The following is a 22302-nucleotide window of genomic DNA, read 5'->3' as shown; positions in this document are numbered from 1 at the left end:
GCTGGTGTCTGACTGAGTTTAAAATGCAATGGGGGGGTAGAGGCCCCCGCCTATGGTCGGGGGATGCTGTTTTTCTGACTCACTGTTGCTTCACTGGCACCCCTACAGCCACGATCTCGTGGAACCATCACCATACCCCATGTACAGGTGAGGAGGCTGAGACTCAGCCAGTTTAAGTGACTTGCCCAAAGTCACTCAGCTATTATGGCGAACTGGGACCCAATCCTCTCTCGCTCCAGCTTTCATAGTACAGCTTTGGAGTGAGTGGCGAGGTGGCAACGGACACAACTTCAGCTCAAGGAAGTGATTGGGGGGGGTGGATATCCCAAGAAAGCCCTAAAGAAAAGGGCAGGGTGGGAGAGGGGAGGGAATGGGTTGGACTGGGAACTTGGAGTTTGTAGATGCAAACTATTGCATTAAGAGTGTATGGGCACTGAAGTCCTACAGCACAGGGAACTATATCTGGTCTTGAGATGGACCATGATGGAGGATAATATAGGAAAAGGAACACACACACACACACACACACACACTGCTGAGTCACTTTGCCGAACAGCAGAAATTGGCACAACATTATAAATCAACCATACTTTAATTCAAAAGCAAAGAAAAAAAAAAGTAAGAGTTCCCGTCATGGCTCAGCAGAAACGAATCTGAGAATCTGACTAGCATCCAAGAGGATGCAGGTTTGATCCCTGGCTTCGCTCAGTAGGCTAAGGATCCGACGTTGCTGTGAGCTGTGGGGTAGGTTGCAGACCAGGTTCAGATCTGGCGTGGCCGTGGCTGTGGCGTAGGCCGGCAGCTGTAGCTCCGATTCAACCCCTGACCTGGGAACCTCCATATGCTGCAGGTGCAGCCCTAAAAAAAGACAAAAAAAAAAAAAGAAGAAGAAGAAAAGAAAAAGTGGGATACATGTGAGGGAGCAAGAAGAGAGGAACCAGATAAACACAAGTGGGCCCCTTCCCTCCTCAGAAAACATCATCCCACCACTTGGTGCATTGTCCTTAATACCCATCCGCAGGGGAGCCCTGATGTCAGAAAAGGCGCTAAGAGGGCCTTAGTGAGAAAAGGATGCAGAATGTATGCAGCGGCCCGAACCCCATCCCTCTCCCCCGAGGAAAGAGGCTCTCAAGCCCCACTGCTCCACTTGTCGCTGCTGAAAGTATGCTTACAAGACCCACCGGCCTCATGAGCAGGGCCAAGTCTAAGGACCCGGACGCCCCATTCCCTACTCTTCCTGTCTTTGGGGGTCATCCTCACCCATCATCCTCACCCTTTCGCCGGCCCCCTGTCTCTGGCATTTGGAGTGCTGCCATTTCTCTGATACTCTGTCAATGGGCATTCGTTGTCTCCTCCACCGTGCCCTCACCTGGAGCCACCGTGGCCCCTGAGCTGTGTTCTCAGCCCCCTGGTTTCCCTTTGTCACTTGAAATTTAAAAGAACTCCTTGATGTTGCTGAGTCATAAACCTCAAGGACCCAGAGGTCTCAGCCCCCTTCCTTGCACCCATCAATTTCTAAATATATTTAAAAGGTCAGCCTTCCTTCGCTGTAAGTGTCAGTTACGTTGGGTTGGCCCGTTCGTTTCCAGTCACTAAAACTCTGCTTTGGAACGTGACAAACTCCTGCTTGCTGGCCTCTCCAATCCCAATTTCCCACCCTTGCTCCTCACCTCTCTACTCATGATGCCAAGTTCATTGTCTATACCTGCCCACTCGATCGATCTCGTGGCTGTACAGATTCCACAGCTGCTGAAATGGATATCTAGACTTTGGATCAGGCAGCTACTTGCCCAGCTTCCCCCACCTCTGGCCCCAACCCAACAGGGATCTCCCCAGTTCCCACTCACTCCCATCCCCTCCCTGCCTCAAGAAGAGCTGAGGGACTTTTCGGCTCATCTACAGACTTCCCACGCCCTGATTTCCAGCCAAACAAGAACCAACAGAGGAAAAAAAAGGAAACCCAGAAGCTGGCCCAGCAAGCACACAGCCCTCTCTGGTCATCCAGCCCTTCCCTACGAGAAAGGGGAAAAAACATACCCACAGTCACACAGTGGGAAAGAGAGAACCACTCGGTTGCCTAGGCAACCGTGACTAAACAGAGACAAACACTGCAACTTCTGAGGCCACAGCGGTTGCTAGACTAGATAAGAGGAACTTTGTGGCTGTTTGTTAGTCACATAGAGGAGCAGCTCTTGTTATTGTTGTTCCACAGAAAACCAAGAAAGGGTGGGGCAAGGCAAAAGAATGCACTGCTCCTGGAAAGACCTTCGCAGGCTTTGGGCTTCTGGGCGCAGCCAATGCTCCCCTGCCTGGACATGCCCCCTCTCCCAGGACCCTCCTATCTGTCATCTCATCCAACCCTTTGCAGCCAGCCCTCCCCGAAATCCATGTTTCCTGCCCTTAGGAAAAGAGGCACTTACAGAGTTCCCTTGTGGCACAGTGGGTTAAGGACCTGGCATTGTTACTGCAGTGGCTCTGATCACTGCTGTGGCGGGGGGGGGCGGTTTCGATCCCCGGCCCAGGAACTTCCTCATGCCATGGACAAAACCAAAAAAAAAGAAGGAAAAAGTCGCTTACACGATTTAACTCCATGTCATGGCCAAGAAAATTGAGAGCCAGGGAGCTTGGTACCACGCCCACGGCTGCCACTGATCCCGTGGGGTACTGGATCCCAGTCTTTGTGCAAGAACATCCCTTTTATTTTTTTTTTATTTTTTATTTTTATGATTTGTCTTTTTAGGGCTGCACCCGGGGCATATGGAAGTTCCCAGGCTAGGGGTTGAATTGGGTCGAACCTGCATCCTCCTGAATACTAGTTGGATTCGTTACTGTTGCACCACAACAGGAACTCCCCAAGCGCCACTTTCAAATGCCAAAACTATTCTCAGATCTCCCCCAACCCCAGAGTAGTTGAACTTTTAGTACAGATATACCTCGCTTTATTGCGCTTCATGGATACTCCGTGCTTTTTGTTTTCAAATTAAAGTTTTCTGGCTACCTCTGCATCGAACAAACCTATCAGTGTCATTTTCCCAACAGCATTTGCTCACTTCGTGTCTCCGTGTCACATGGTGGTTTTTCTTTCAATATTTTAAATTTCTTCATTTGTTATATTTGTTACGGTGACCTGTGATCAGTCATCTTTGATGTTATAACTTGATGAAGGCTAGAATTTTTTCACAATCGAGTATTTTCTTCTTCTTCTTCTTTTTTTTTTTTTTTTTTGTCTTTTTGCCATTTCTTGGGCTGCTCCTGCAGCATATGGAGGTTCCCAGGCTAGGGGTCCAGAGCTGTAGCCGTCGGCCTATGCCAGAGCCACAGCAACACGGGATCCAAGCCGCGTCTGCGACCCACACCACAGCTCATGGCAACGCCGGATCCTTAACCCACTGAGCAAAGCCAGGGATAGAACCCACAACCTCATGGTTCCTAGTCGGATTCGTTAACCACTGAGCCACGATGGGAACTCCGAGTATTTTCTTTTTCTTTTTCGGGTCTTTTTTAAGGGTCATACTCTCGGCACATGGAGGTTCCCAGACTAGGAGTCAAATCAGAGTTAAAGCTGCCATCCTACACCACAGTCACAGCAACTAGGGATCCAAGCCCTGTCTGCAACCTACACCACAGCTCATGGCAATGCCAGATCCTTAACCCACTGAGCGAGGCCAGGGATCAAACCTGCGTCCTCGTGGATGCTAGGGAGATTCGTTTCTGCTGAGCCACGACGGAATTCCAAGTATTTTCTAAATAAGGTCTGTACATTGTTTTTTCAGGCATAATGCTATTGCACACCTAATAGGCTACAGTATAAGGTAAGCATAACTTTGGTAGGCACTGGGAAGCCCCAAAAAAAGTCACGTGACTTGTTTTGTTGAGATGTTCACTTTATGGCCATGGTCTGGCACCGAACCTGGTATCTCTGAGGTAGGACCGAATTCATTGAGCGAGAGCAAGAGAACATACAATGATAAACAGTGACTGTGAATTCACCAGCGATTTTAAAGGAATGCGTTGTATTCGCCACAAAACCATAGAGGTGGATTTGAAAAGAAGAACAAAGATGAAGATGGTAGATTATTTACAGCAATGATGGTAGAGGTGCAAGGTGCAGGGCTCTCAGGCTGGGAACTCCCAGAGAGAAAAGCAATTCCAATTAGGCTCCAAGGAGGAACACAGGGAGTGAGCAGATGTGGAAGCAGGGCCATTGGGACTTAGGGCATAGTGAGAAGGATTCTAGAAAGACCATGGGAAATAACATGCACAACGCATTGGTCCCTTAGGGTGTTTTGACGTTGTCCCCACACCATCCTATTCATCCCGGAAAAATCCTGATTTTAAATCTCACATGCCCTCCTCCTGGTTGGTTAGAAATTAATGGATGTAAGTAGTGCTTTGTAGACAGCCCAGTTCCTCAAGTTGTCTCAGATACTTAACAATGAACCAGCTCCGCACTCTTGGTGAATAAAATAATATTCACCAATTGGAAGACTTCAACAGTCTTAGATTTAGCAGAATCTATTTATGAAATTTGTTTTTCCTGGACTCATTTTTTTTTTTTTTTTTGACAGACAGCTCCACCAGTTAGCTCTTCCAAGTGGAAGTGGTGTCCAGGGAAGAGCTGGCTAGAAGGCGCCATAATAACAATGGTTAAGTAATAATAGCTGGAGTACCCATTGTGGCTCAGTGGTTAATGAATCCAACTAGGAACCATGAGGTTGCGGGTCCGATCCCTGGGCTCACTCAGTGGGTTAAGGATCCGGCATGGTGGTGAGCTCTGGTGTAGGTCACAGACGCGGCTCAGATCTGGCGTTGCTGTGACTCTAGTGTAGGCTACAGCTCCGATTAGACCCCTAGCCTGGGAACTTCCATATGCCATGGGTACAGCCCTAAAAAGACAAAAGACAAAAAAAAAAAAGTAATAATAGCTGATGTGTCCATGGCAGTTACTTTGTGCCGAATATTGTTCTAGGTCCTTTTACAGCTATCTCCTTTTTTTTTTTTTTTGTCTTTTCAGGGCCACACCTGCAGCATATGGAAGTTCCCAGGTGAGGGGTCAAATTGGAGCTGTAGCCACCGGCCTACGTCACAGCCACAGTAACGGGGGATCCGAGTCGCGTCTGTGACCTACACCACAGCTCACAGCAATGCCAGATCCTTAGCCCACTGAGCGAGGCCAGGGAATCGAACCTGCGTCCTCATGGAGACTAGTCAGATATGTTTCCACTGCGCCACAATGGGAACTCCACTATCACCTCTTTTAATCTTCTCCACGAACTGATGAGGATGTACCATTAAGATCCCCATTTTATGGATGAAAAAAATGAGAACACTGAGGCACCGAGAGGTGAAGCAACTTGCCTGAAGGCCTCTAGCAGGTGAATGGTGGAGCCGCGATGCGGGCAGGGGAGGCAAATGCATTGAGAAAGAGGCTGGAGAAGCTCGACAGTTTGCATGACTCCCCCAAAGTCACCAGAAGTATTCTGGAGGGAGGGCGGGAGGAGGTGGAAAGGAGACCACCCAAACTAGCAGAGGGGCTAACAGAAGATTTAAAGCAACCTATGAGGCTGGCTGGATGGGAGTGAACTTGAAAGGAGGGAAGAGGAAGAATGGGAGGCCAATTGGCTGGCTCCCAGCCAGATGAATGGAGCTAGGATCTAATAGGTCTGAGCAGGGAAGTGATGTGATGCCAAAGGTATTTGCAGAAGATGGGTCCTGGCAGCTGGAGAGGCTGGAGCAGAGAAAGGCTAGCCCAAGGCAGGCCAGCTGTTGCGGTCATCCAGGTGTGAGGTGATGAAGGCCAGCCGAGGGCCGGAAGGGAGTCCTGGAAAAGAGACACAGGGACAAAGGCAAAAGGCACTGAGGGCAGTGTTTCTCCAAGGGTGGTCTCAGTCCACTCCTATCAGGCTTGTCAGGAAGTTGGTGTAATACACAGGAGTTCCCTGGTGGCCTAGTGGTTAAGGACCTGGTGTTGTCACGGCCATGGCCCAGGTTCAATCCCAGGCTCAGGAACTTCTGCATGCCTTGGGTGTGGCCCCAACAGAGGGCCCTACCCCCAGACTTAAGAGGCGAGTGGGGCTTGGAGGATGTAAACATTTGAGGAACCTCCTTGCAGTGAAAAATCAGCATGACCTGGTAACAAAGTAAGTTGGGGAAGAGAAAGTAAGGTAGCCACAGGTCAAGGATGACTTGAAAGTTTTGTGTTTTCTCCTCTTTTGGATTGTGGTAAAATATATTTAGAACCTAAGGTGTACCACTGCAACCATTTTTCAGTCGGCAGTCCAGTGGCATTGAGTGCAATTCTCATTGTTGGGCCACCGTCCCCACCATCCATCTCCAGGACTTTTTCCTCCTCCCACACTGCAACTCTGGACCCATTAAACACCGACTCCCCCTCCTGACCTCCGCCCCCCCAAGCCACAGGTGGCCTGAAAGCTATTCGTGGAGGATTGAGAGACTATGGAAGCACCGAAGGAGACGGCGTGGAGGAAAAGGTGGCAGGTTTTCAGAGGGCAGATGAATTCCAATTTTGATTTCTCGCTGAGCTAAGCACATTTACATATGGAAATACCCCCGAACCAGCTGTGGAAAGACACGTGCAGTCCAGGGCTAGAGCACCAGATGTGAGTGTGTCTTCGTGTCACACGAGCTGGAGTGATGCTGAGTGGACATGCGCCCCAGGAAGTGGGTGCAGTGGAGGCTGAGCAGAAAGCCCAGAGCCATGCTTCCGAGGCTGCCCACACTGAGGCCGGGCGAGGGAGGAGGAGGAAGGGCCAGCTGGGAGGTGTCAGAGAAAGAGACAAGAAAAGCCTTGGGGTAGAACTGAGGTTTGTGATCTGCTCTCCATGTTTATCTTTTTGTCATTCTTTCTGACATTTCCTCTTCAGAGTCCTTACCGCAAGCCCCACCAACCCCCAGCTTATGAAATGAAACTCATCCCTAAAGGTCATTTGGGGATGGAATGAGACAGCTGAGATATTCTAGGGAGAGGAGTCAGGAGTCCTGGGCTGTGGTCCTAGTCTTTGGCTAACAAGTCTTATGACCTTGGACAAGTCACTGGCATCGCCAGACCTGAGTTTCCCAATCTACACAACAAAGCGGTTAGCCAGGATCGTTTCTAAGCCAGGTGGCTTAGTAAGTACTGGGTCCAGGAGAGCCCTCTAGCCATGAGATTTGTTCAGCTACCTCCTTGCCTTAGGCCTCAGTTTCCCTCCCAGCCCCTAGATTCTCTCCATCCTCATATGGAGTTCTTAATCAAGTTATTGTTTCCACTTTCATTTAATTAATTAATTAATTAATTAATTAATTAATTTCGGTCTCTGCATGCAGCAGCTTGATGTGGGATCTCAGTTTGCAGACCAGGGATGGAACCTGGGCCACCATGGTGAAAGCATCGAATCCTAACCACTAGACCACCAGGGAACTCCCAAGAAACAGCCACTCAGAGCCATGACACTCCCTGTCATTGTGTAGAGTAAGGAATCACCTACAGCCTTATTGCCCAGCCTTCCTTGTGACGCAAATCACTTCCGGTTGCCTGTATTGGGACAATGCGCTTACAAACTCCGGGTCACCAAAGTCACTTGGGAAGGAAGGGGGTGGGCTGCTGGGAAGACAGCTTGGGTAGGCAGAGGGAATGGGCTCCCCTTCGAAACACGTGTGACTGATGCAGATAAATAGAGGAGGCAGGAAATGAATGAAAAAGAGATGGCCCGGAGAGGGTGGGCAGGGCAAGACAGGAACTAGCAGAGGAGGCATGTGGGCAAAGCGGGCAGCCCCAGCCCAGAAGACCTTCCTCCGCTGGGCTCTGCTGCTGTGTTGCTGCTGTTCTACTGGTGAACGTCCTGCTGCCACCATCTAAGAACAAAGAGGACAAATTCTCCACTAAGGACTGACCCCGTGGGTCCCGCACTGTCCCACGCGTCTTCCTTTGCTGTCTTTTGCACTCCTCAACCCAGACATTGCAGGTGCAAAACTAACCTCACCAACGTGCAGGAGCACTTCCAGACAGGAGCGATGTTCCAGCACATGAAGCCACACCTGGGGTCGGAATAGAGGAAGACGATGGAAGACTGCATGAAAAACAAGAAAGAGAAAGACACATAGCATATGATATCACTTATATCTGGAATCTAATAAATGCCACAAAGGAACATTTGTACCGAAAAGAAACAAGCTCATGAACTTGGAGAACAGACTTGTGGTTGCCAAGGGGGGGGTAGTGGGAGGGACTGGGAGTCTGGGGTTAATAGATGCAAACTATTGCTTTTGGAGTGGATAAGCAATGAGATCCTGCTGGCTAGCACAGGGAACTATATTCAAACTGGTGATGGAACATGATGGAAGATAATGTGATTGAATACAATTAAAAAAAATAAACCCCCCAAAAAATTTTTTTAATTAAAAGAAGAATGTGTGTGTGTGTGTGTGTGTGTGTGTGTGTGAGTGAGTGAGTGACTGGGTCACTTTGCTGTACAGTAGAAAATTGGCAGAACACTGTAAATCGACTATAATAGAAACAATAAAAATCTTACAAAAAATTGAAAAAAGAATGTGTTGTGTGTATACACACACTCATGCATGTGCACACACACACACACACACACACACACATACACATGGCTGGGTCACCTCGCTGTACAGCAGAAATTGAAGGAACACTGTCAATCAACTATACTTTAATAAAAAAATTGTTTTAAAGAATAGAGGAATACACTGGCAGGGCTGGCTTGGGCTCTAGAGATAAACTGCCCCAACCTCCCCTTTTCCCAGAGGAGGAAGGACACTGACGCCCCAAGAAACAGCCCTGTCCCAGCTATTCACACAGTGGGCAGCAGGGCCAGCTTGATCCCACAGTTAAGGTTGGCCCTCTTGCTCTGGGCTCAGTGCCCCCATTGGTAAAACGAGGAACTGGGCCAGAGAAATAGTTTCTTTTTCTTTCTCTCTCTCTCTCTTTTTTTTTTTCTGGCCACCCTGCCGCATATGGACTTCCTGGGTCAAGGATCAGATCCAAGTGGCAGGGGAGACCTACCCTGCAGTTGTAGCCACACCAGATCCTTAACCCACTGTGCCGGGCCGGGGATCGAACCTGCGTCTTGGTGCTCCGGAGACACTGCTGCTCCTGTTGAACCACGGCGAGAACTCCAGAGCAATGGTTCTTAACCTTGGCCGCACGTCGGGCTCAACTGGCCACGTGGATCAAGGGGGTGAGGGTTTGGAAGCTGGGCACAGGCCTTTGCAAGCTCCCCAGGTGAGTCCTGGAAGATGGGTTAGGATTGTGCCCATTTCGCCATTGATTTGTGCAACACACCTTGGCACCTCCAGGGTGCCGGGCCCTCTGCAAGGCCTGGGCCAGGTCAGACTCGGACCCTGTGATCTGGGTGCTCATTTCCTGTCTCCATTCGGAGAAGCAGATCAGACAGGCCGCTCGTACTGGTGGGCCTGTTCCCAGGCAACTCTGCTTTCTCCAGGCAGCTTGACGATTCATAAAGGTGATATTCTTATCTCCTGTCTGACTCACATGTGTGTCTTTCTTGATTGATTCTGATTTCAGGCAGAAGAAAAGAGGTGCGATTTATCAGCCTGCTCAAACTCTGCAACATTTTGCTGGGGATGATGGGCAGGATACAAACAACCCCGCAGCCCCTTCTCAGCCAGCTTTGCAGGCTTCTCCTCTAACTGCTGGAGTGCCTCTGGGCTCGGCTCTACCCTGCTCTCTCCCTCTGGTGGGTTCCATCTATGCCGACGATCCTAAGTAATATTCCCCGGGCTGATGACTCCCAAATTTATTTTTTTTTAATTTTTTAATTTTTTTTTGTCTTTTGAGGGCCGCACCCACAGCATATGGAGGTTCCCTGGCTGGGGGTGGAATCGGAGCTGCAGCGTCTGTCCTAAACCCCAGCCACAGCAACGCCAGATCCAAGCCCCATCTACGACCTACCCCACAGCTCACGGCAACGCTGGATCCTTAACCCCCTGAGCGAGACCAGGGATGGAACCTGAAGCCTCATAGATACTAGTTTTCATTTCCCGCTGAGCTGCGTCGGGAACTCCCTATTCCCAAATTTAAATCGCCAGCCCTAAGCAGTCCCCTGAGCTCCAGACTCAAATATTCAGCTGTCTCCCTGACAGCTCCATATGTATGTTGAACAAGTGCATCCATATCTACGTGATCAAAATCCAACACTTGACTCCCACCTCTGCCAGTGTATCCGGCCTCCGTGTAAGGCAGCCCCAGATACAGAGCTGCTGCAACCAGACCTCTGAACCTGCCCTCCCCCTCAGCTCCCACATCGAAATCCATGGCCCAGAGTGGTCCATTCCCCCTCCGAATCACACCCCGCATCCTTCTACTTCTTTTCCATTCCCACGACTACTACCTGGCCTCAGCCACCCTCATCTGTCACGGGGAGGCAAAGCCTTTACACATTGGCCTCCCTGCTGGCACACTGACCCCTGTCCAATTCCACAGGGCAGCCAGAGTGACGTTTCTTTTTTTTTGTCTTTTGCCATTTGTTGGGCCGCTCCTGCGGCATATGGAGGTTCCCAGGCTAGGGGTCTAATCGGAGCTGTGACACCAGCCTACGCCAGAGCCACAGCAACGCGGGATCCAAGCCGCATCTGCGACCTACACCACAGCTCACGGCAACGCCGGATCCTTAACCCACTGAGCAAGACCAGGGATCGAACCCGCAACCTCATGGTTCCTAGTCGGATTCGTTAACCACTGCGCCACGACGGGAACTCCTCTTTTTTTTTTAATTTATTTTTTCTTTTTCCTTTTTTTTAAAAATCACATCTGTAGTCATATAATGATCATCACAATGCAATTTCACAGGATTTCCATCCCGCGACCCAAGCACATCCCCCCCACCCCGCAAACTGTCTCCTCCGGAGACCATAAGTGACTTTTCTTAATGCAAAACAAGATCCTGGTGTTCCTTTGCTTTGAGCTTATCAGCGGCTTATCTCTGCACTTAGAATAATCCAAACTCCTTTGCCTGGCCTACAAGGGCCTGCGTGATCTGGCCTCCGCTGACCTCTCCAGCCTTTGCTCCTGTCACTCCTCAGCTCTTACCAAGCTCCAATCCCTAAGTACCTTTCATTTCTTAAACACACCTCGGAGCATATGTGCGCGTGGTATTCCCCCGTCCAGAATGCTCCCTGCAACCCACCGCGGCCACCGGCCTCTTAGCGTGGCTGCTTGTTCCTTTCCTTCGGCTGTCTGCCTTCTGACAGCTTTGCACCCCTAACCTTGTCTAAAGAAGTTTCCCCTGTTATGGGTTCTTTCACTGCCCTTATCCCAAATTGTACCAACCACTCGACATATTTGTCTTTGTTGTATCTGCCTCACTGCTCTGGAAGATCCCTGAGGGCAGGCTCCATACCTATTTTTTGGGGGGGAGGGAGTCTTTTTAGGGCTGCACCTGCGGCATATGGAAGTTCCCAGACTAGGGGTCGAATCAGAGCTGTAGCCACCAGCCTATGCCACAGCCACGGCAACACGGCATCAGACCCATGTCTGAGACCTACACTGCAGCTCATAGCAATGCTGGATCCTTAACCCACTGAGCAAGGCCAGGGATCAAACCTGTGTCCTCATGGATGCTAGTCGGGTTCGTTACCACTAAGCTGGGACAGGAACTCCCCCATGCCTATTTTGCTCACCACTAACTCCTCAGAGCTGAACACAGGACCTGACACAGGCTGAGCATTAAAAACGTTTATGGGAGTTTCAGATGTTGTAGCAGGAGAGGCAGGTTAGTGAAGAGATTTTGGATGGGGACAAGGGAGGAGCGTTCCCAAAGTTTTTCAAATCACACAAGTAGTTGGTCTGTTGATTATATCAATTAAAGGAACAAACTGTGTATTCTTTCAATAATTTTTTTTTTGGTCACACCCATGGCACGAGGAAGTTGCCAGGCTAGGGATCAAACCCATGCTGCAGCAGTGACAGCACTGGATCAGTTTTTATTTTTTATTTTATTTTATTGCCTTTTTTTTTTTTTTTTTTTTTTTTTTTTTTTAGGGCCGCACGTGCGGTATATGGAAGTTCCCAGGCTAGGGGTTGAATTAGAGCTACAGCTGCTGGCCTCCACCACAGCCACAGCAATGCCAGATCCAAGCCATGTCTGTGACCTACACCACAGTTCATGGCAACACCGGATCCTTAACCTCCTGAACGAGACCAGGGTTCAAACCCTTGTCCTCATGGTTACTAGTTGAGTTTGTTACCGCTGAGCCATGAGGGGAACTCCTCAACAATTTTTTTTTTGGTCTTTTTTGTCTTTTTGTCTTTTTAGGGCCGCACCTGTGGCATATGGAGGTTCCCAGGCTAGGAGTTGAATCAGAGCTGTAGCTTCCAGCCTATACCATAGCCACAGCAACGTGGGATCCGAGCCACATCTGCTTCCTACACCACAGCTCACAGCAATGCCAGATCCTTAACCCACTGAGCAAGGCCAGGGATCAAACCCGCAACCTCATGGCTCCTAGTCGGATTCATTAACCACTGCGCCACGACGGGAACTTCTTTTTATTTTTTTCAACAATTTTTAATGGAGCCTGTCCTATGCATTAGGTAGGCACTGGGCTAGGCACGGGGGATACTTTGACAGTTCTGAGAGCGTGCTGTGGGTTCTCATGGGGCTACTGTGAAGGGAATCTGCATAGAGCCTAGTGGTATTTCCATAGTTCTTGTCTAGGGAAATCCCCTCTGTTATCCCTTAAGATAGTTTAAATGCTCATTTTTCTCCACATCCACATTTTTTTTCCTTTTTGGCTGCCCTGTGGCATACAGAGTTCCCAGGCCAGGAATCAGATATGAGCCACAGTTGCCACCTAAGCCACAGCTGTGGCGATGCTGGATCTTTAACCCACAGTGCCAGGCTGGGGATCGAACCTGCATCCCAGGGCTCCCAAGCCATTCCCGATTCCCTTGTGCCAGGCCACAGTGGGAAGTCCTCCACATCTACAGTTTAACCTATAAGACTTCACCCCATTACCTGGAGCTACTTGTCAAGCTACACCCTCATTTTGGGGAGAGGGTATGTATTAGTCAGGATTAGCTCTGGTTGCAATAACAGGAAAAAAAATAATAGCTGATTTAAAAGGATAGACATTTCTTTATCTCTCCCATAAGAGAAGACTGAAGGTAGGCAGTCCAGGGTTAATAGGGTGACTCTATAAAGTCACCAGAGGAGTTCTCATCATGGCTCAGTGGTTAACGAATCCGACTAGGAACCATGAGGTTGCGGGTTTGATCCCTGGCCTTGCTCAGTGGGTTAAGGATCCGGTGTTGCCGTGAGCTGTGGTGCAGGTCGAAGATGTGGCTTGGATCCCAAGTTGCTCTGGCTCTGGTGTAGGCCAGCGGCTACAGCTCCGATTGGACCCCTAGCCTGGGAACCTCCATATGCCATGGGAGTGGCCCAAGAAATGGCAAAAACACAAAAAATAAATAAAATAAAATAAATAAGGTCACCAGAGACCCCAATTTCTTCCAAGTTACTCTGCTGCCTCATTGTCGATAAAGGCTGCTCAAGCTCCAGCCATTATATCCACAATCCAGACAACAGAAAGGAGGACGGGAAAGAGAAGTCACTCCTTCTTTTAGAGGAAGCTTCCCAGAAATACTGTGCAACACTTCTGCTTACATCTCATTGGCCAGAAGTTAGCCCGGCCACTCCTTCTAAGGGAGGCTCTCTTTAACTGCATACATGGCCATCTCCAAAGAAATTTAAGTTTCAGTATGGTGGTGTTTGTGTGTTTTTTTTTAATTGAAGTATAGGGAGTTCCCATTGTGGCACAGCGGAAACAAATCTGACTAGTATCTATGAGGAGGCAGGTTCAGTCCTTGGACTTGCTCAGTGGGCTAAGAACCTGGCATTGCTGTGAGCTGGGGTGTAGTTCATAGGTACGGCTCAGATCCTGTGTTGCTGTGGCTGTGGTGTAGGCCAGTAGCTGTAGCTCCGATTCGACCCCTAGCCTGGGAACTTCTATATGTCACAGATGTGGCCCTAAAAACAAAATAAAATAAAATAAAATAAAATAAAATTGAATTATAGGTGAGTTACAATGTTATTAGTTTCAGGTGTAAAACATAGTAATTTAAAATTTTTCTAGATTATATTCCATTTAAAGTCATTACAAAACCCTTCTACACTGTTGGTGAGAAGGTAAGTTATTGCAACCACTGTGGAGAACAGTATGGAGGTTCCTCAGAAAACTAAAAATAGAATTACCCTATGATTCAGCAATTCCACTCCTGGGCATATACCCAGACCAAACAATGATTCAAAGGAATACAAACACCCCAGCATTCATTGCAGCGCTATTTACAATAGCCTAGACTTGGAAACAACCTAAATGTCCATGGACAGATGAATGGGTTAAGAAGAGGTTGTACATATCCACAATGGAAATACTCCCAGCCATCAAAAAGAATGAAATAATGCCATTTGGGGCAACATGGATGCAACTAGCGGTTATCATACAAAGTGAAGTAAGTCAGAAAGAGAAGGACAAATACCATATGATATCACATATATGTGGAATCTAAAATATGGCACAAATGAACCTGTCTACCAAACAGAAGCAGACTCACAGACATGGAGAACAGACTTGTAGTTGCCAGTGGGGGAGGGGGAGGGAGTGGGCTGGACCGGGAGTTTGGGGTTGGTAGATGTAAACTATTACATGTAGTCTGAATAAGCCATGAGGTCCTGCTGTATAACACTGGGAGCTATATCTAATCTCCTGGGATAGACTATAACGGATAGGAATATATTTAAAAAAAAATTTTTTTTTGGCTTTTTAGGGCCGCACCCGTGGCATATGGAGGTTCCCAGCCTAGGGGTGGAATCAGAGCTACCGCTGCCAGTCTACACCACAGTCACAGCAACGCCAGATCCAATCTGCATCTGTGACCTACACCACAGCCCACGGCAATGCCGGATCCAAAACCCACTGAGAGAGGCCAGGGATCGAACCCGCATCATTATAGATCCTAGTCGGGTTCGTTTCCGATGTGCCACAGCAGGAACTCCAGGAATATTTTTTAAAAGAATGAACATATATGTATAACTAAGCCATGTTGCTGTGCAATAGAAATTAGCACAACATGATAAATCAACGATACTTTTTTTTTTAAAAAAGTGAAATTTATTATAAAACAATGGCTATTTTCCCTGTGCCGCACAATATATCCTTGTGGCTTATCTCTTTTAAACCGAGTAGTTTCAGTCTGTATCTCTTAATCTCCTCCCCCTAGAGTGCCCCTCCCCCTCCCCCTCCCCCCTGGTAATAAATTTCTATTTTTAAGGAAGAGAGGAGTGGATATTGGAGTAAACAACCCACAGCTTCTTCTGCGGGTGTTTGGACATGCTAAGAGATGAGAAGGAGGGAGAAGACGAAAAGAGGAAGAAAGCGCAGAAAATGCTTCATAAAAGGGCCTGTGCCCATTGACTTCCGCAATGGGTGTGCTGGCAGGTACTCCCTGGGAACAGGGCAAGCAGAGTAACCTTTGGGAGGGGGCTTCTCTGCTGCCGCAGAACAGTTTTACCAGAATGTTCCAGCCAAGGGGCCCTAGGAGGTGATCCGAGAGGCTTCTTATCAGAGAGATTCCAGAAACTGGAGGCCCAGACCGTCCTCTTAAAAGTGTCGGTGGAGGCAAACAGAATGGTAACCCCTAAATTAGGCAGCCCGAGGTCAAAATCTGAGGCTCCAGTATCCTAAGTCAGAATTCCAGAGAAGAAAATCTCTTAGTTGGGGGCAAATGTAAAAGGAATATCAACACAGAATCTCCAGATCTTGGGGTCGCGAGAGGCCTTGCAAGTCACCCAGTCCAGGGAGTTCCCATGGTGGCACAGCAGAAATGAATCTGAATAGGATCCATGAGGTTGCGGGTTCGATTCCTGGCCTCGCTCAGTGGGTTAAGGATCTGGCGTTGCATCGAGCTGTAGTGTCAGTCACAGACACGGCTTGGATCCTGCATTGCTGTGACTGTGGTGTAGGCTGGCAGCTGGAGCTCTGATTCAACCTCTAGCCTGGGAACTTCCATGTGCTACAGGTGCAGCCCTAAAAAGGAAAAAGAAAAGAAACAAAAACCAGTCACCCAGTCCGGCCTCATCCCGCCACTCACCACTGTCTTCCACCCTCCAACCCCACACTCAGAGCAGTCAGGCTACGCAGAGAAGTCATTCATTTGAGGGGATTACTTTCCACGGGAATGTGGCTTTTTGCCGAGCTAAGAGATTTTTGTGGGTAAAAATTACCCAGTCACACCTAGTTCCCCAAACCTAGGAATACAAGGTCTGTTTCGACAGCCTTCAGACTTGCCGAAGAGCAGTTGCCAACCTTCTGGCAAATGACATAGAAAACTGAGCATCCGTGAAGGACAGACAGGCTGCTCCCGAAGTTCCCTTCTCCTTCTCATTCCAAAGGTGCCCAGATCATCTCGGCAGCTTCTGCCTTGCAGAGGGTCAAGGAATGGGTTTGTTTTGCTTTTAGCAAGAAGCAAGGGGCGCTTTGGAACTTTGATCCGCAGGGCTCCCAACGGAATTCTTCTACAAGAATGTCCTTTGAAGGTCCCCCCGCTTAATTACTTTCAATTTCCCCCAGCGAGTCAGGCAAGCGGGACACAAGAGAGTGGTTGGGGCTGCTGGAGAAAACTAGGACTTAAAGCAAACATTTTTCCTGCCTCCAGGCAGAGCCCATACTGGTGCCAGGCCAAGATATGGAAGTTTGTCACCTGACCCTGCCCATCCAGTGAGCAAGAATTCCTCAGGCAGAACATAACTCCTGCCCCTCCCACGAATGCTGAACATTCTGTTTTTTCGCCCTTAGGAAGAAAGTGGTAAATAAGCGCATTCTCTTCTCCCAGTTGCACACCCCTTTCCTTGCAAAACCAAGGAATCGGGTCACATGATCTACGTCCCTGTGGTTTAGAAGGGCTCAACGTCAAGCTTGAAATTGTTGTCGGACACACATTTCGAAGCACAGCCTGCGTTCTCCTGGGTGACACGAAGGGAAGCTGCTGAGTTCCAAATTTTGGCAAGTTGTTTTTCCATACGCTTCTGATCATCTTAACCCATATGACCTATTTCCATTCCTCTCCTGGCGAGGCATTAAGCTCTCTTAGCAGCATATAAAACGAGCCCAGACAGGCCCACCATTAGGGTATGGGAAAGGGAAAGTTCCCAGAAATCTCTGCCATCAAATTACCAAGGCCAAGCCCCTCCTTTTGTAGATTCAGTCATTCAGTCATCCATTTGTTCATTCGATAAATATTAATAGAGAACTTATTGTGTGCCAGGCGCCCTGACAGATGAGGCTCCTGATCTTGTGGAGCTTACATTCTAATGGAGGGAGGCAGACAATCAAGAACCAAACAAGGAGTTCCCGTCGTGGCGCAGTGGAAATGAATCCGACTAGGAACCATGAGGTTTCCGGTTCGATCCCTGGCCTTGCTCAGTGGGTTAAGGATCAGGTGTTGCTGTGAGCTGTGGTGTAGGTGGCAGATGCAGCTCGGATCTGATGTTGCTGTGGCCACGGCATAGGCCCACAGCCGTAGGTTCAATTCGACCCCTAGCCTGGGAACCTCCATATGCTGTGGTTTGGCCCTAAAAAGCAAAAAAAAAAAAAAAAAAAAAAAAGAAGAAGAAGAAGAAGAACCAAACAAGAGGGAGTTCCCTGGTGGTCTAGTGGTTAGGATTCAGCACGTTCACTGCTGTGGCCCAGGTTCAATCCCTGGTGTGGGAACTGAGATCCCATATCAAACTGCTACATGCCACATCCAAAAAAGAAGAAGAGGAAGGGGGTAGGAAGATGACAAGGGGGAGGAGAAGGGGAGAGGGAGGGGGAGGAGGAAGAGGAGAAGAATCTGCCTTTGGGAGAAGCCATTTAACCAGTGCCTAATCTTTTGGAGTTTTATCAGAGCCTAACTTCCCTGGAAGAATGAAATACCCATCTCCAGCTGACTCTAGCCATCCTGTCCCACAGTCCAGGGGCGCAGCATCATGAAGGACGGAGACCTAATCATAGCACTGCGGGATGCTTTGGCTACCCCACACCCTACCACCACGTCACTAAAGGACTATTTACCCTGGTTCTTTTTACCTGGTTCATCATGTCCTCCTTTCAACAAAAAAATTAACAAAGCATATTGAAAGGCAAAAAACCACAGTTTGAAGAGACCGAATAAGCATCAGAATTAGACTCAGATATGGCAAGAATGTTGGAATTATCATGGCAGGAAGTTTTTTTAAAACTATGAATAGTATGTGAAGGGTTTTAGTGGATAAAGTAGACAACATTTGAGAACAGATGGATGATGTAAACAGAGGGATAGCAAGTCTAAGGAAGAATCAAAAAGAAACACTAGAGATCAACTACACTGTAACAAAAATGAAAAATGCCTTTGATGAGCTCATTAGCAGACTAGACACAGCTGAAGAAGGAATCCCTGAACTTGAGGATATGACAATAGAAACTTCCAAAACTGGAGTTCCCTTTGTGGCTCAGTGGTAATGACCCTGACTAGCATCCATGAGGATGTAGATTCGATCCCTGACCTTACTCAGTGGGTTCAGGATCCAGCATTCCCTCAAGCTGCGGAGTAGGTCGCAGATGTGGCATGGGTCTGGAGTGGCTGTGGTGCAGGTCTCAGATGCACACCTGTGAACTTCCATATGCTGCAGGTGCAGCCCTGAAAAGAAAAAAAGAAACTTCCAAAATTGAAAAGCAAAGAGAAAAAAGAGTGAAGAAAAAAACAACAACAACAGAATATCCAAGAACTGTGGGACAATTACAAGAGATGAGACATATCTGTAGTGGTACTATCACAAGAAAAACAAAGAGAGAAAAGAAGAAATGTTTGAAGAAATAATGATTTGCTAAATTAATATCAGACACCAAATTATAGAACCAGAAAGCTCAGAGAACACTCAGTGGATAAACCCTAAAGAAACTATACCAGGGCTTAGCAGTTAAGGATTCAAACTTTAGGAATTCCCTGATGGCCTAGCAGTTAAGGATTCAGCATTGTCACTGCTGTGGCTTAGGTTCAATCCGTGACCTGGGAACTTCCGCACACCACAAGTGTGGCCAAAACAGTGCATATTAAAAAAAATAATAATAACAAACTTCAGAAAATGAAAGATAAAGAAAAAAAATCTTGAAAAAAGCCAGAGGAAAAAACACCTTACAGGAGCAGAGATAAGGATTACCTCTGACTTCTCCTCAGAAATCATGCATGCAAGAGAATGGGGTAAAATATTTAAAGTATTGAGGGTAAAAATGGCACCAGCATAGAATTCCATGCTTTGTAAAATTACCCTTGAAAAGTGGAGGAGATAAGTCAACTGTACAGCAATAAAAATGTAAAAAAAAAGGAGAAATAAAGACTTTCTCAGACAAACAAAAATTGAGGGAATTTGTTGCCAATAGATCTATGTTGCAAAAAAAAGTTCTCCAGTGACAAGGGAAATAATACAGATCAAAAACCCAGATCTACATGAAAAAAGGAAAAGCATTAGAGAATGAATAAATTAAGGTAAAATAAAAACTTTCTTTCTTCTTCCCAATTTTTCCAATTTGGGAACAGTTTTTCCCAAATAATGTAGTTGATTATGTAATTATGATTACATCATATTACATGTGATTATGTAATAACATAGTTGATATATAAGTGAAATGAATGGCAGTAATAATACAAGGGAGAGGATCAGGATTTTTTTTTTTTGCTTTTTTTTAGGGTCACACCCACAGCATATGGAAGTTCCCAGGTGAGGGGTCTACTCAGAGCTACAGCTGCCAGCCTACACCACAGCCACAGAAACACGGGATGCAAGCCGCGTCTGTGACCTACCTACACCACAGCTCACAGCAACGCCAGATCCCTAACCCACTGAGCAAGTCCAGGGATCGAACCCGCAACTTCATGGTTCCTGGTCAGATTCATTTCCGCAGCACCATAATGGGAACTCCCAGGATATTTTGTTATTATAAGGTACTTGCACTGCCCGTGGACTGGTACAGTATTATTTGAAAGTCGCCTTGGATTACTTGCAGATGTATATTTGCAAAGTCCAGGGTAACTCAATGCTGAAGAAGAACAAAGTCAGAGGATTATCTGACTTTAAGACTTATTCTAAAGCTAAAGTAATCAAGGCAGTATGGTATTGGTGAAAGAACACACAAAGAGATCAGCGTGACAGAAAAGAGAGCCCTAAAAATAGACCTGAAGAGATATGCTTAGCTGATCTTTGACAAAGGAACAAAGGTAAGAGAGCAGAGCAAAGGTAGTCTCTTCAACCAGTGATATCCAAACAACTGGGCATCCACATTCAAAAGAAAATAAATCTATAGAAGATCCCTGGTGGCTTAGCGGGTTAAGAATTTGGCATCGCTGCTGTGGCTTGGGTTACAACTGTGGCATGGTTCAATCCCTCACCCAAGAACACCTGCATGCCATGGGCATGGCCAAAAGACAAAACCAAACAAAACAAAGAACAGCTGGACAGGAGTTCCCGTCGTGGCTCAGTGGTTAAGGAATCCGACTAGGAACCATGAGGTTGCAGGTTTGATCCCTGGCCTCGTTCAGTGGGTTAAGGATCCAGCGTTGCCGTGAGCTGTGGTGTAGGTTGCAGATGCGGCTCGGATCCCGCGTTGCTGTGTCTCTGGCGTAGGCCGGTGGCTACAGCTCCGATTGGACCCCTAGCCTGGGAACCTCCATATGCTGTGGGTGTGGCCCTAGAAAAGACGAAAGGACAACAACAACAAAAAAAAGAACAACTGTACATCCATGTACAAAAGAAAATGAATCTAAACACAGATCTTAATTACCGTAGCTTTAGAGTTAAGTCTTTTTTTTTTTTTGTCTTTTTGTCTTTTTGCCTTTTCTAGGGCCTCATCCACGGCATATGGCGGTTCCCAGGCTAGGGGTCCAATTGGAGCTGTAGCCGCTGGCCTGTGCCAGAGCCACAGCAACTTGGGATCCGAGCTGCGTCTGCGACCTACACCACAGCTCACGGCAACGCCGGATCTACAACCCACTGAGCAAGGCCAGGGATCAAACCCACAACCTCATGGTTCCTAGTGGGATTCATCAACCACTGTGCCACGACGGGAACTCCCTATAGTTAAGTCTTAAAGTCAGGAGTGTCAGTCCTCTGACTTTACAGGCAGATGTAAAATGTGGAACCATAACAATATTGAGTTCTAGAAGCTAGCACAGGAAAAAACCTAGATGACCTTGAGTTTAGCAATGACTTTTTTTTTTTTTTTTGCTTTTGTTACTCTTTAATAGAGGTTAATAGAAACTCCTAATTTTGATGCCATCCTGTTTACCAGTTTCCCCCTTTATTATTGTGCTTTTATTTATTTATTTATTTTTTTTTAAGTATTTTCCCACTGTACAGCAAGGGGGTCAGGTCATCCTTAGATGTATACATTAGCAATGACTTTTTAGATGCAACACCAAAGGCACAATCCATGAAAGAAATAATTGATAAGCTGGACTTTATTAAAATTAAATCTTCTGCTCTGTAAAAGACACTGGCAAGAGAATGAGAAGACAATCCACAGACTGAGAGAAAATATTGGCAAAAGACACATCTGATAAAGGAATGTTACCCAAAATAGACAAAGAACTCTTAAAAACTTAATATAAGAAAACTAACGGCCCATTTTGGGGGGTGGTTTTGTTTTTGGCTGTGCCTGAGGCATGTGAAATTTCCTGGGCCAGGGATCAAACCTGGGCCACAGTTGTAACCAGAGCCCCAACAGTGACAACGCCAAATCCTTAACTCACTGTGCCGTCGGGGAACTCCAACAACCCCATTTAAAAATGAGCAAAAGAGAGTTCCTGTTGTGGTGCAGTGGTTAACGAATCCGACTAGGAACCGTGAGGTTTCGGATTCGATCCCTGGCCTTGCTCAGTGGGTTAAGGATCTGGCGTTGCTGTGAGCTGTGGTGCAGGTCAGAGACATGCCTTGGATCAGGTGTTGCTGTGGCTCTGGCGTAGGCCGGCAGCTACAGCTCTGATTAGACCCCTAACCTGGGAACCTCCATATGCCGCAGGTGCAGCCCTAAAAAAGAAGACAAAAGGCCAAAAAAAATGGACAAAAGACCTGAAGGTACATCTCACTTGAATAGACACTATACACACGGCAGGTCACCATATGAAAAAAGGTCCCACATCATATGTCATCAGGGAAATGCAAATTAAAATGGCGATGAGATACCACTCCATACCTCTTAGAATAGCCAATATCCAAAACAATGACAACATCAAATGCTGAAGCGGAT

At 47.4% G+C, this 22302-nt stretch overlaps 1 long non-coding RNA gene across 2 annotated transcripts in view; it reads right to left on the bottom strand.

The window, feature by feature from the left end:
* Nucleotides 7363-22302, bottom strand: part of LOC106508240 — a 31918-nt gene continuing 16978 nt past the window's right edge. The window contains exons 2-4 of one of the 2 annotated variants that reach the window (XR_002340688.1): nucleotides 9086-9254; nucleotides 7978-8069; nucleotides 7363-7854 (exon numbers count right to left, since the gene is read on the bottom strand). This is a non-coding gene — a long non-coding RNA (uncharacterized LOC106508240). Of the gene's footprint in view, nucleotides 8070-9085; nucleotides 9255-22302 lie in introns of both variants that reach the window. The other variant, XR_001304958.2, reaches the window with a different exon arrangement.

This window comes from Sus scrofa, chromosome X (genome assembly GCF_000003025.6).
Source record: "Sus scrofa isolate TJ Tabasco breed Duroc chromosome X, Sscrofa11.1, whole genome shotgun sequence".
Lineage (NCBI taxonomy): Eukaryota > Metazoa > Chordata > Mammalia > Artiodactyla > Suidae > Sus > Sus scrofa.
This window is presented reverse-complemented; position numbering and strand designations above follow the sequence as displayed.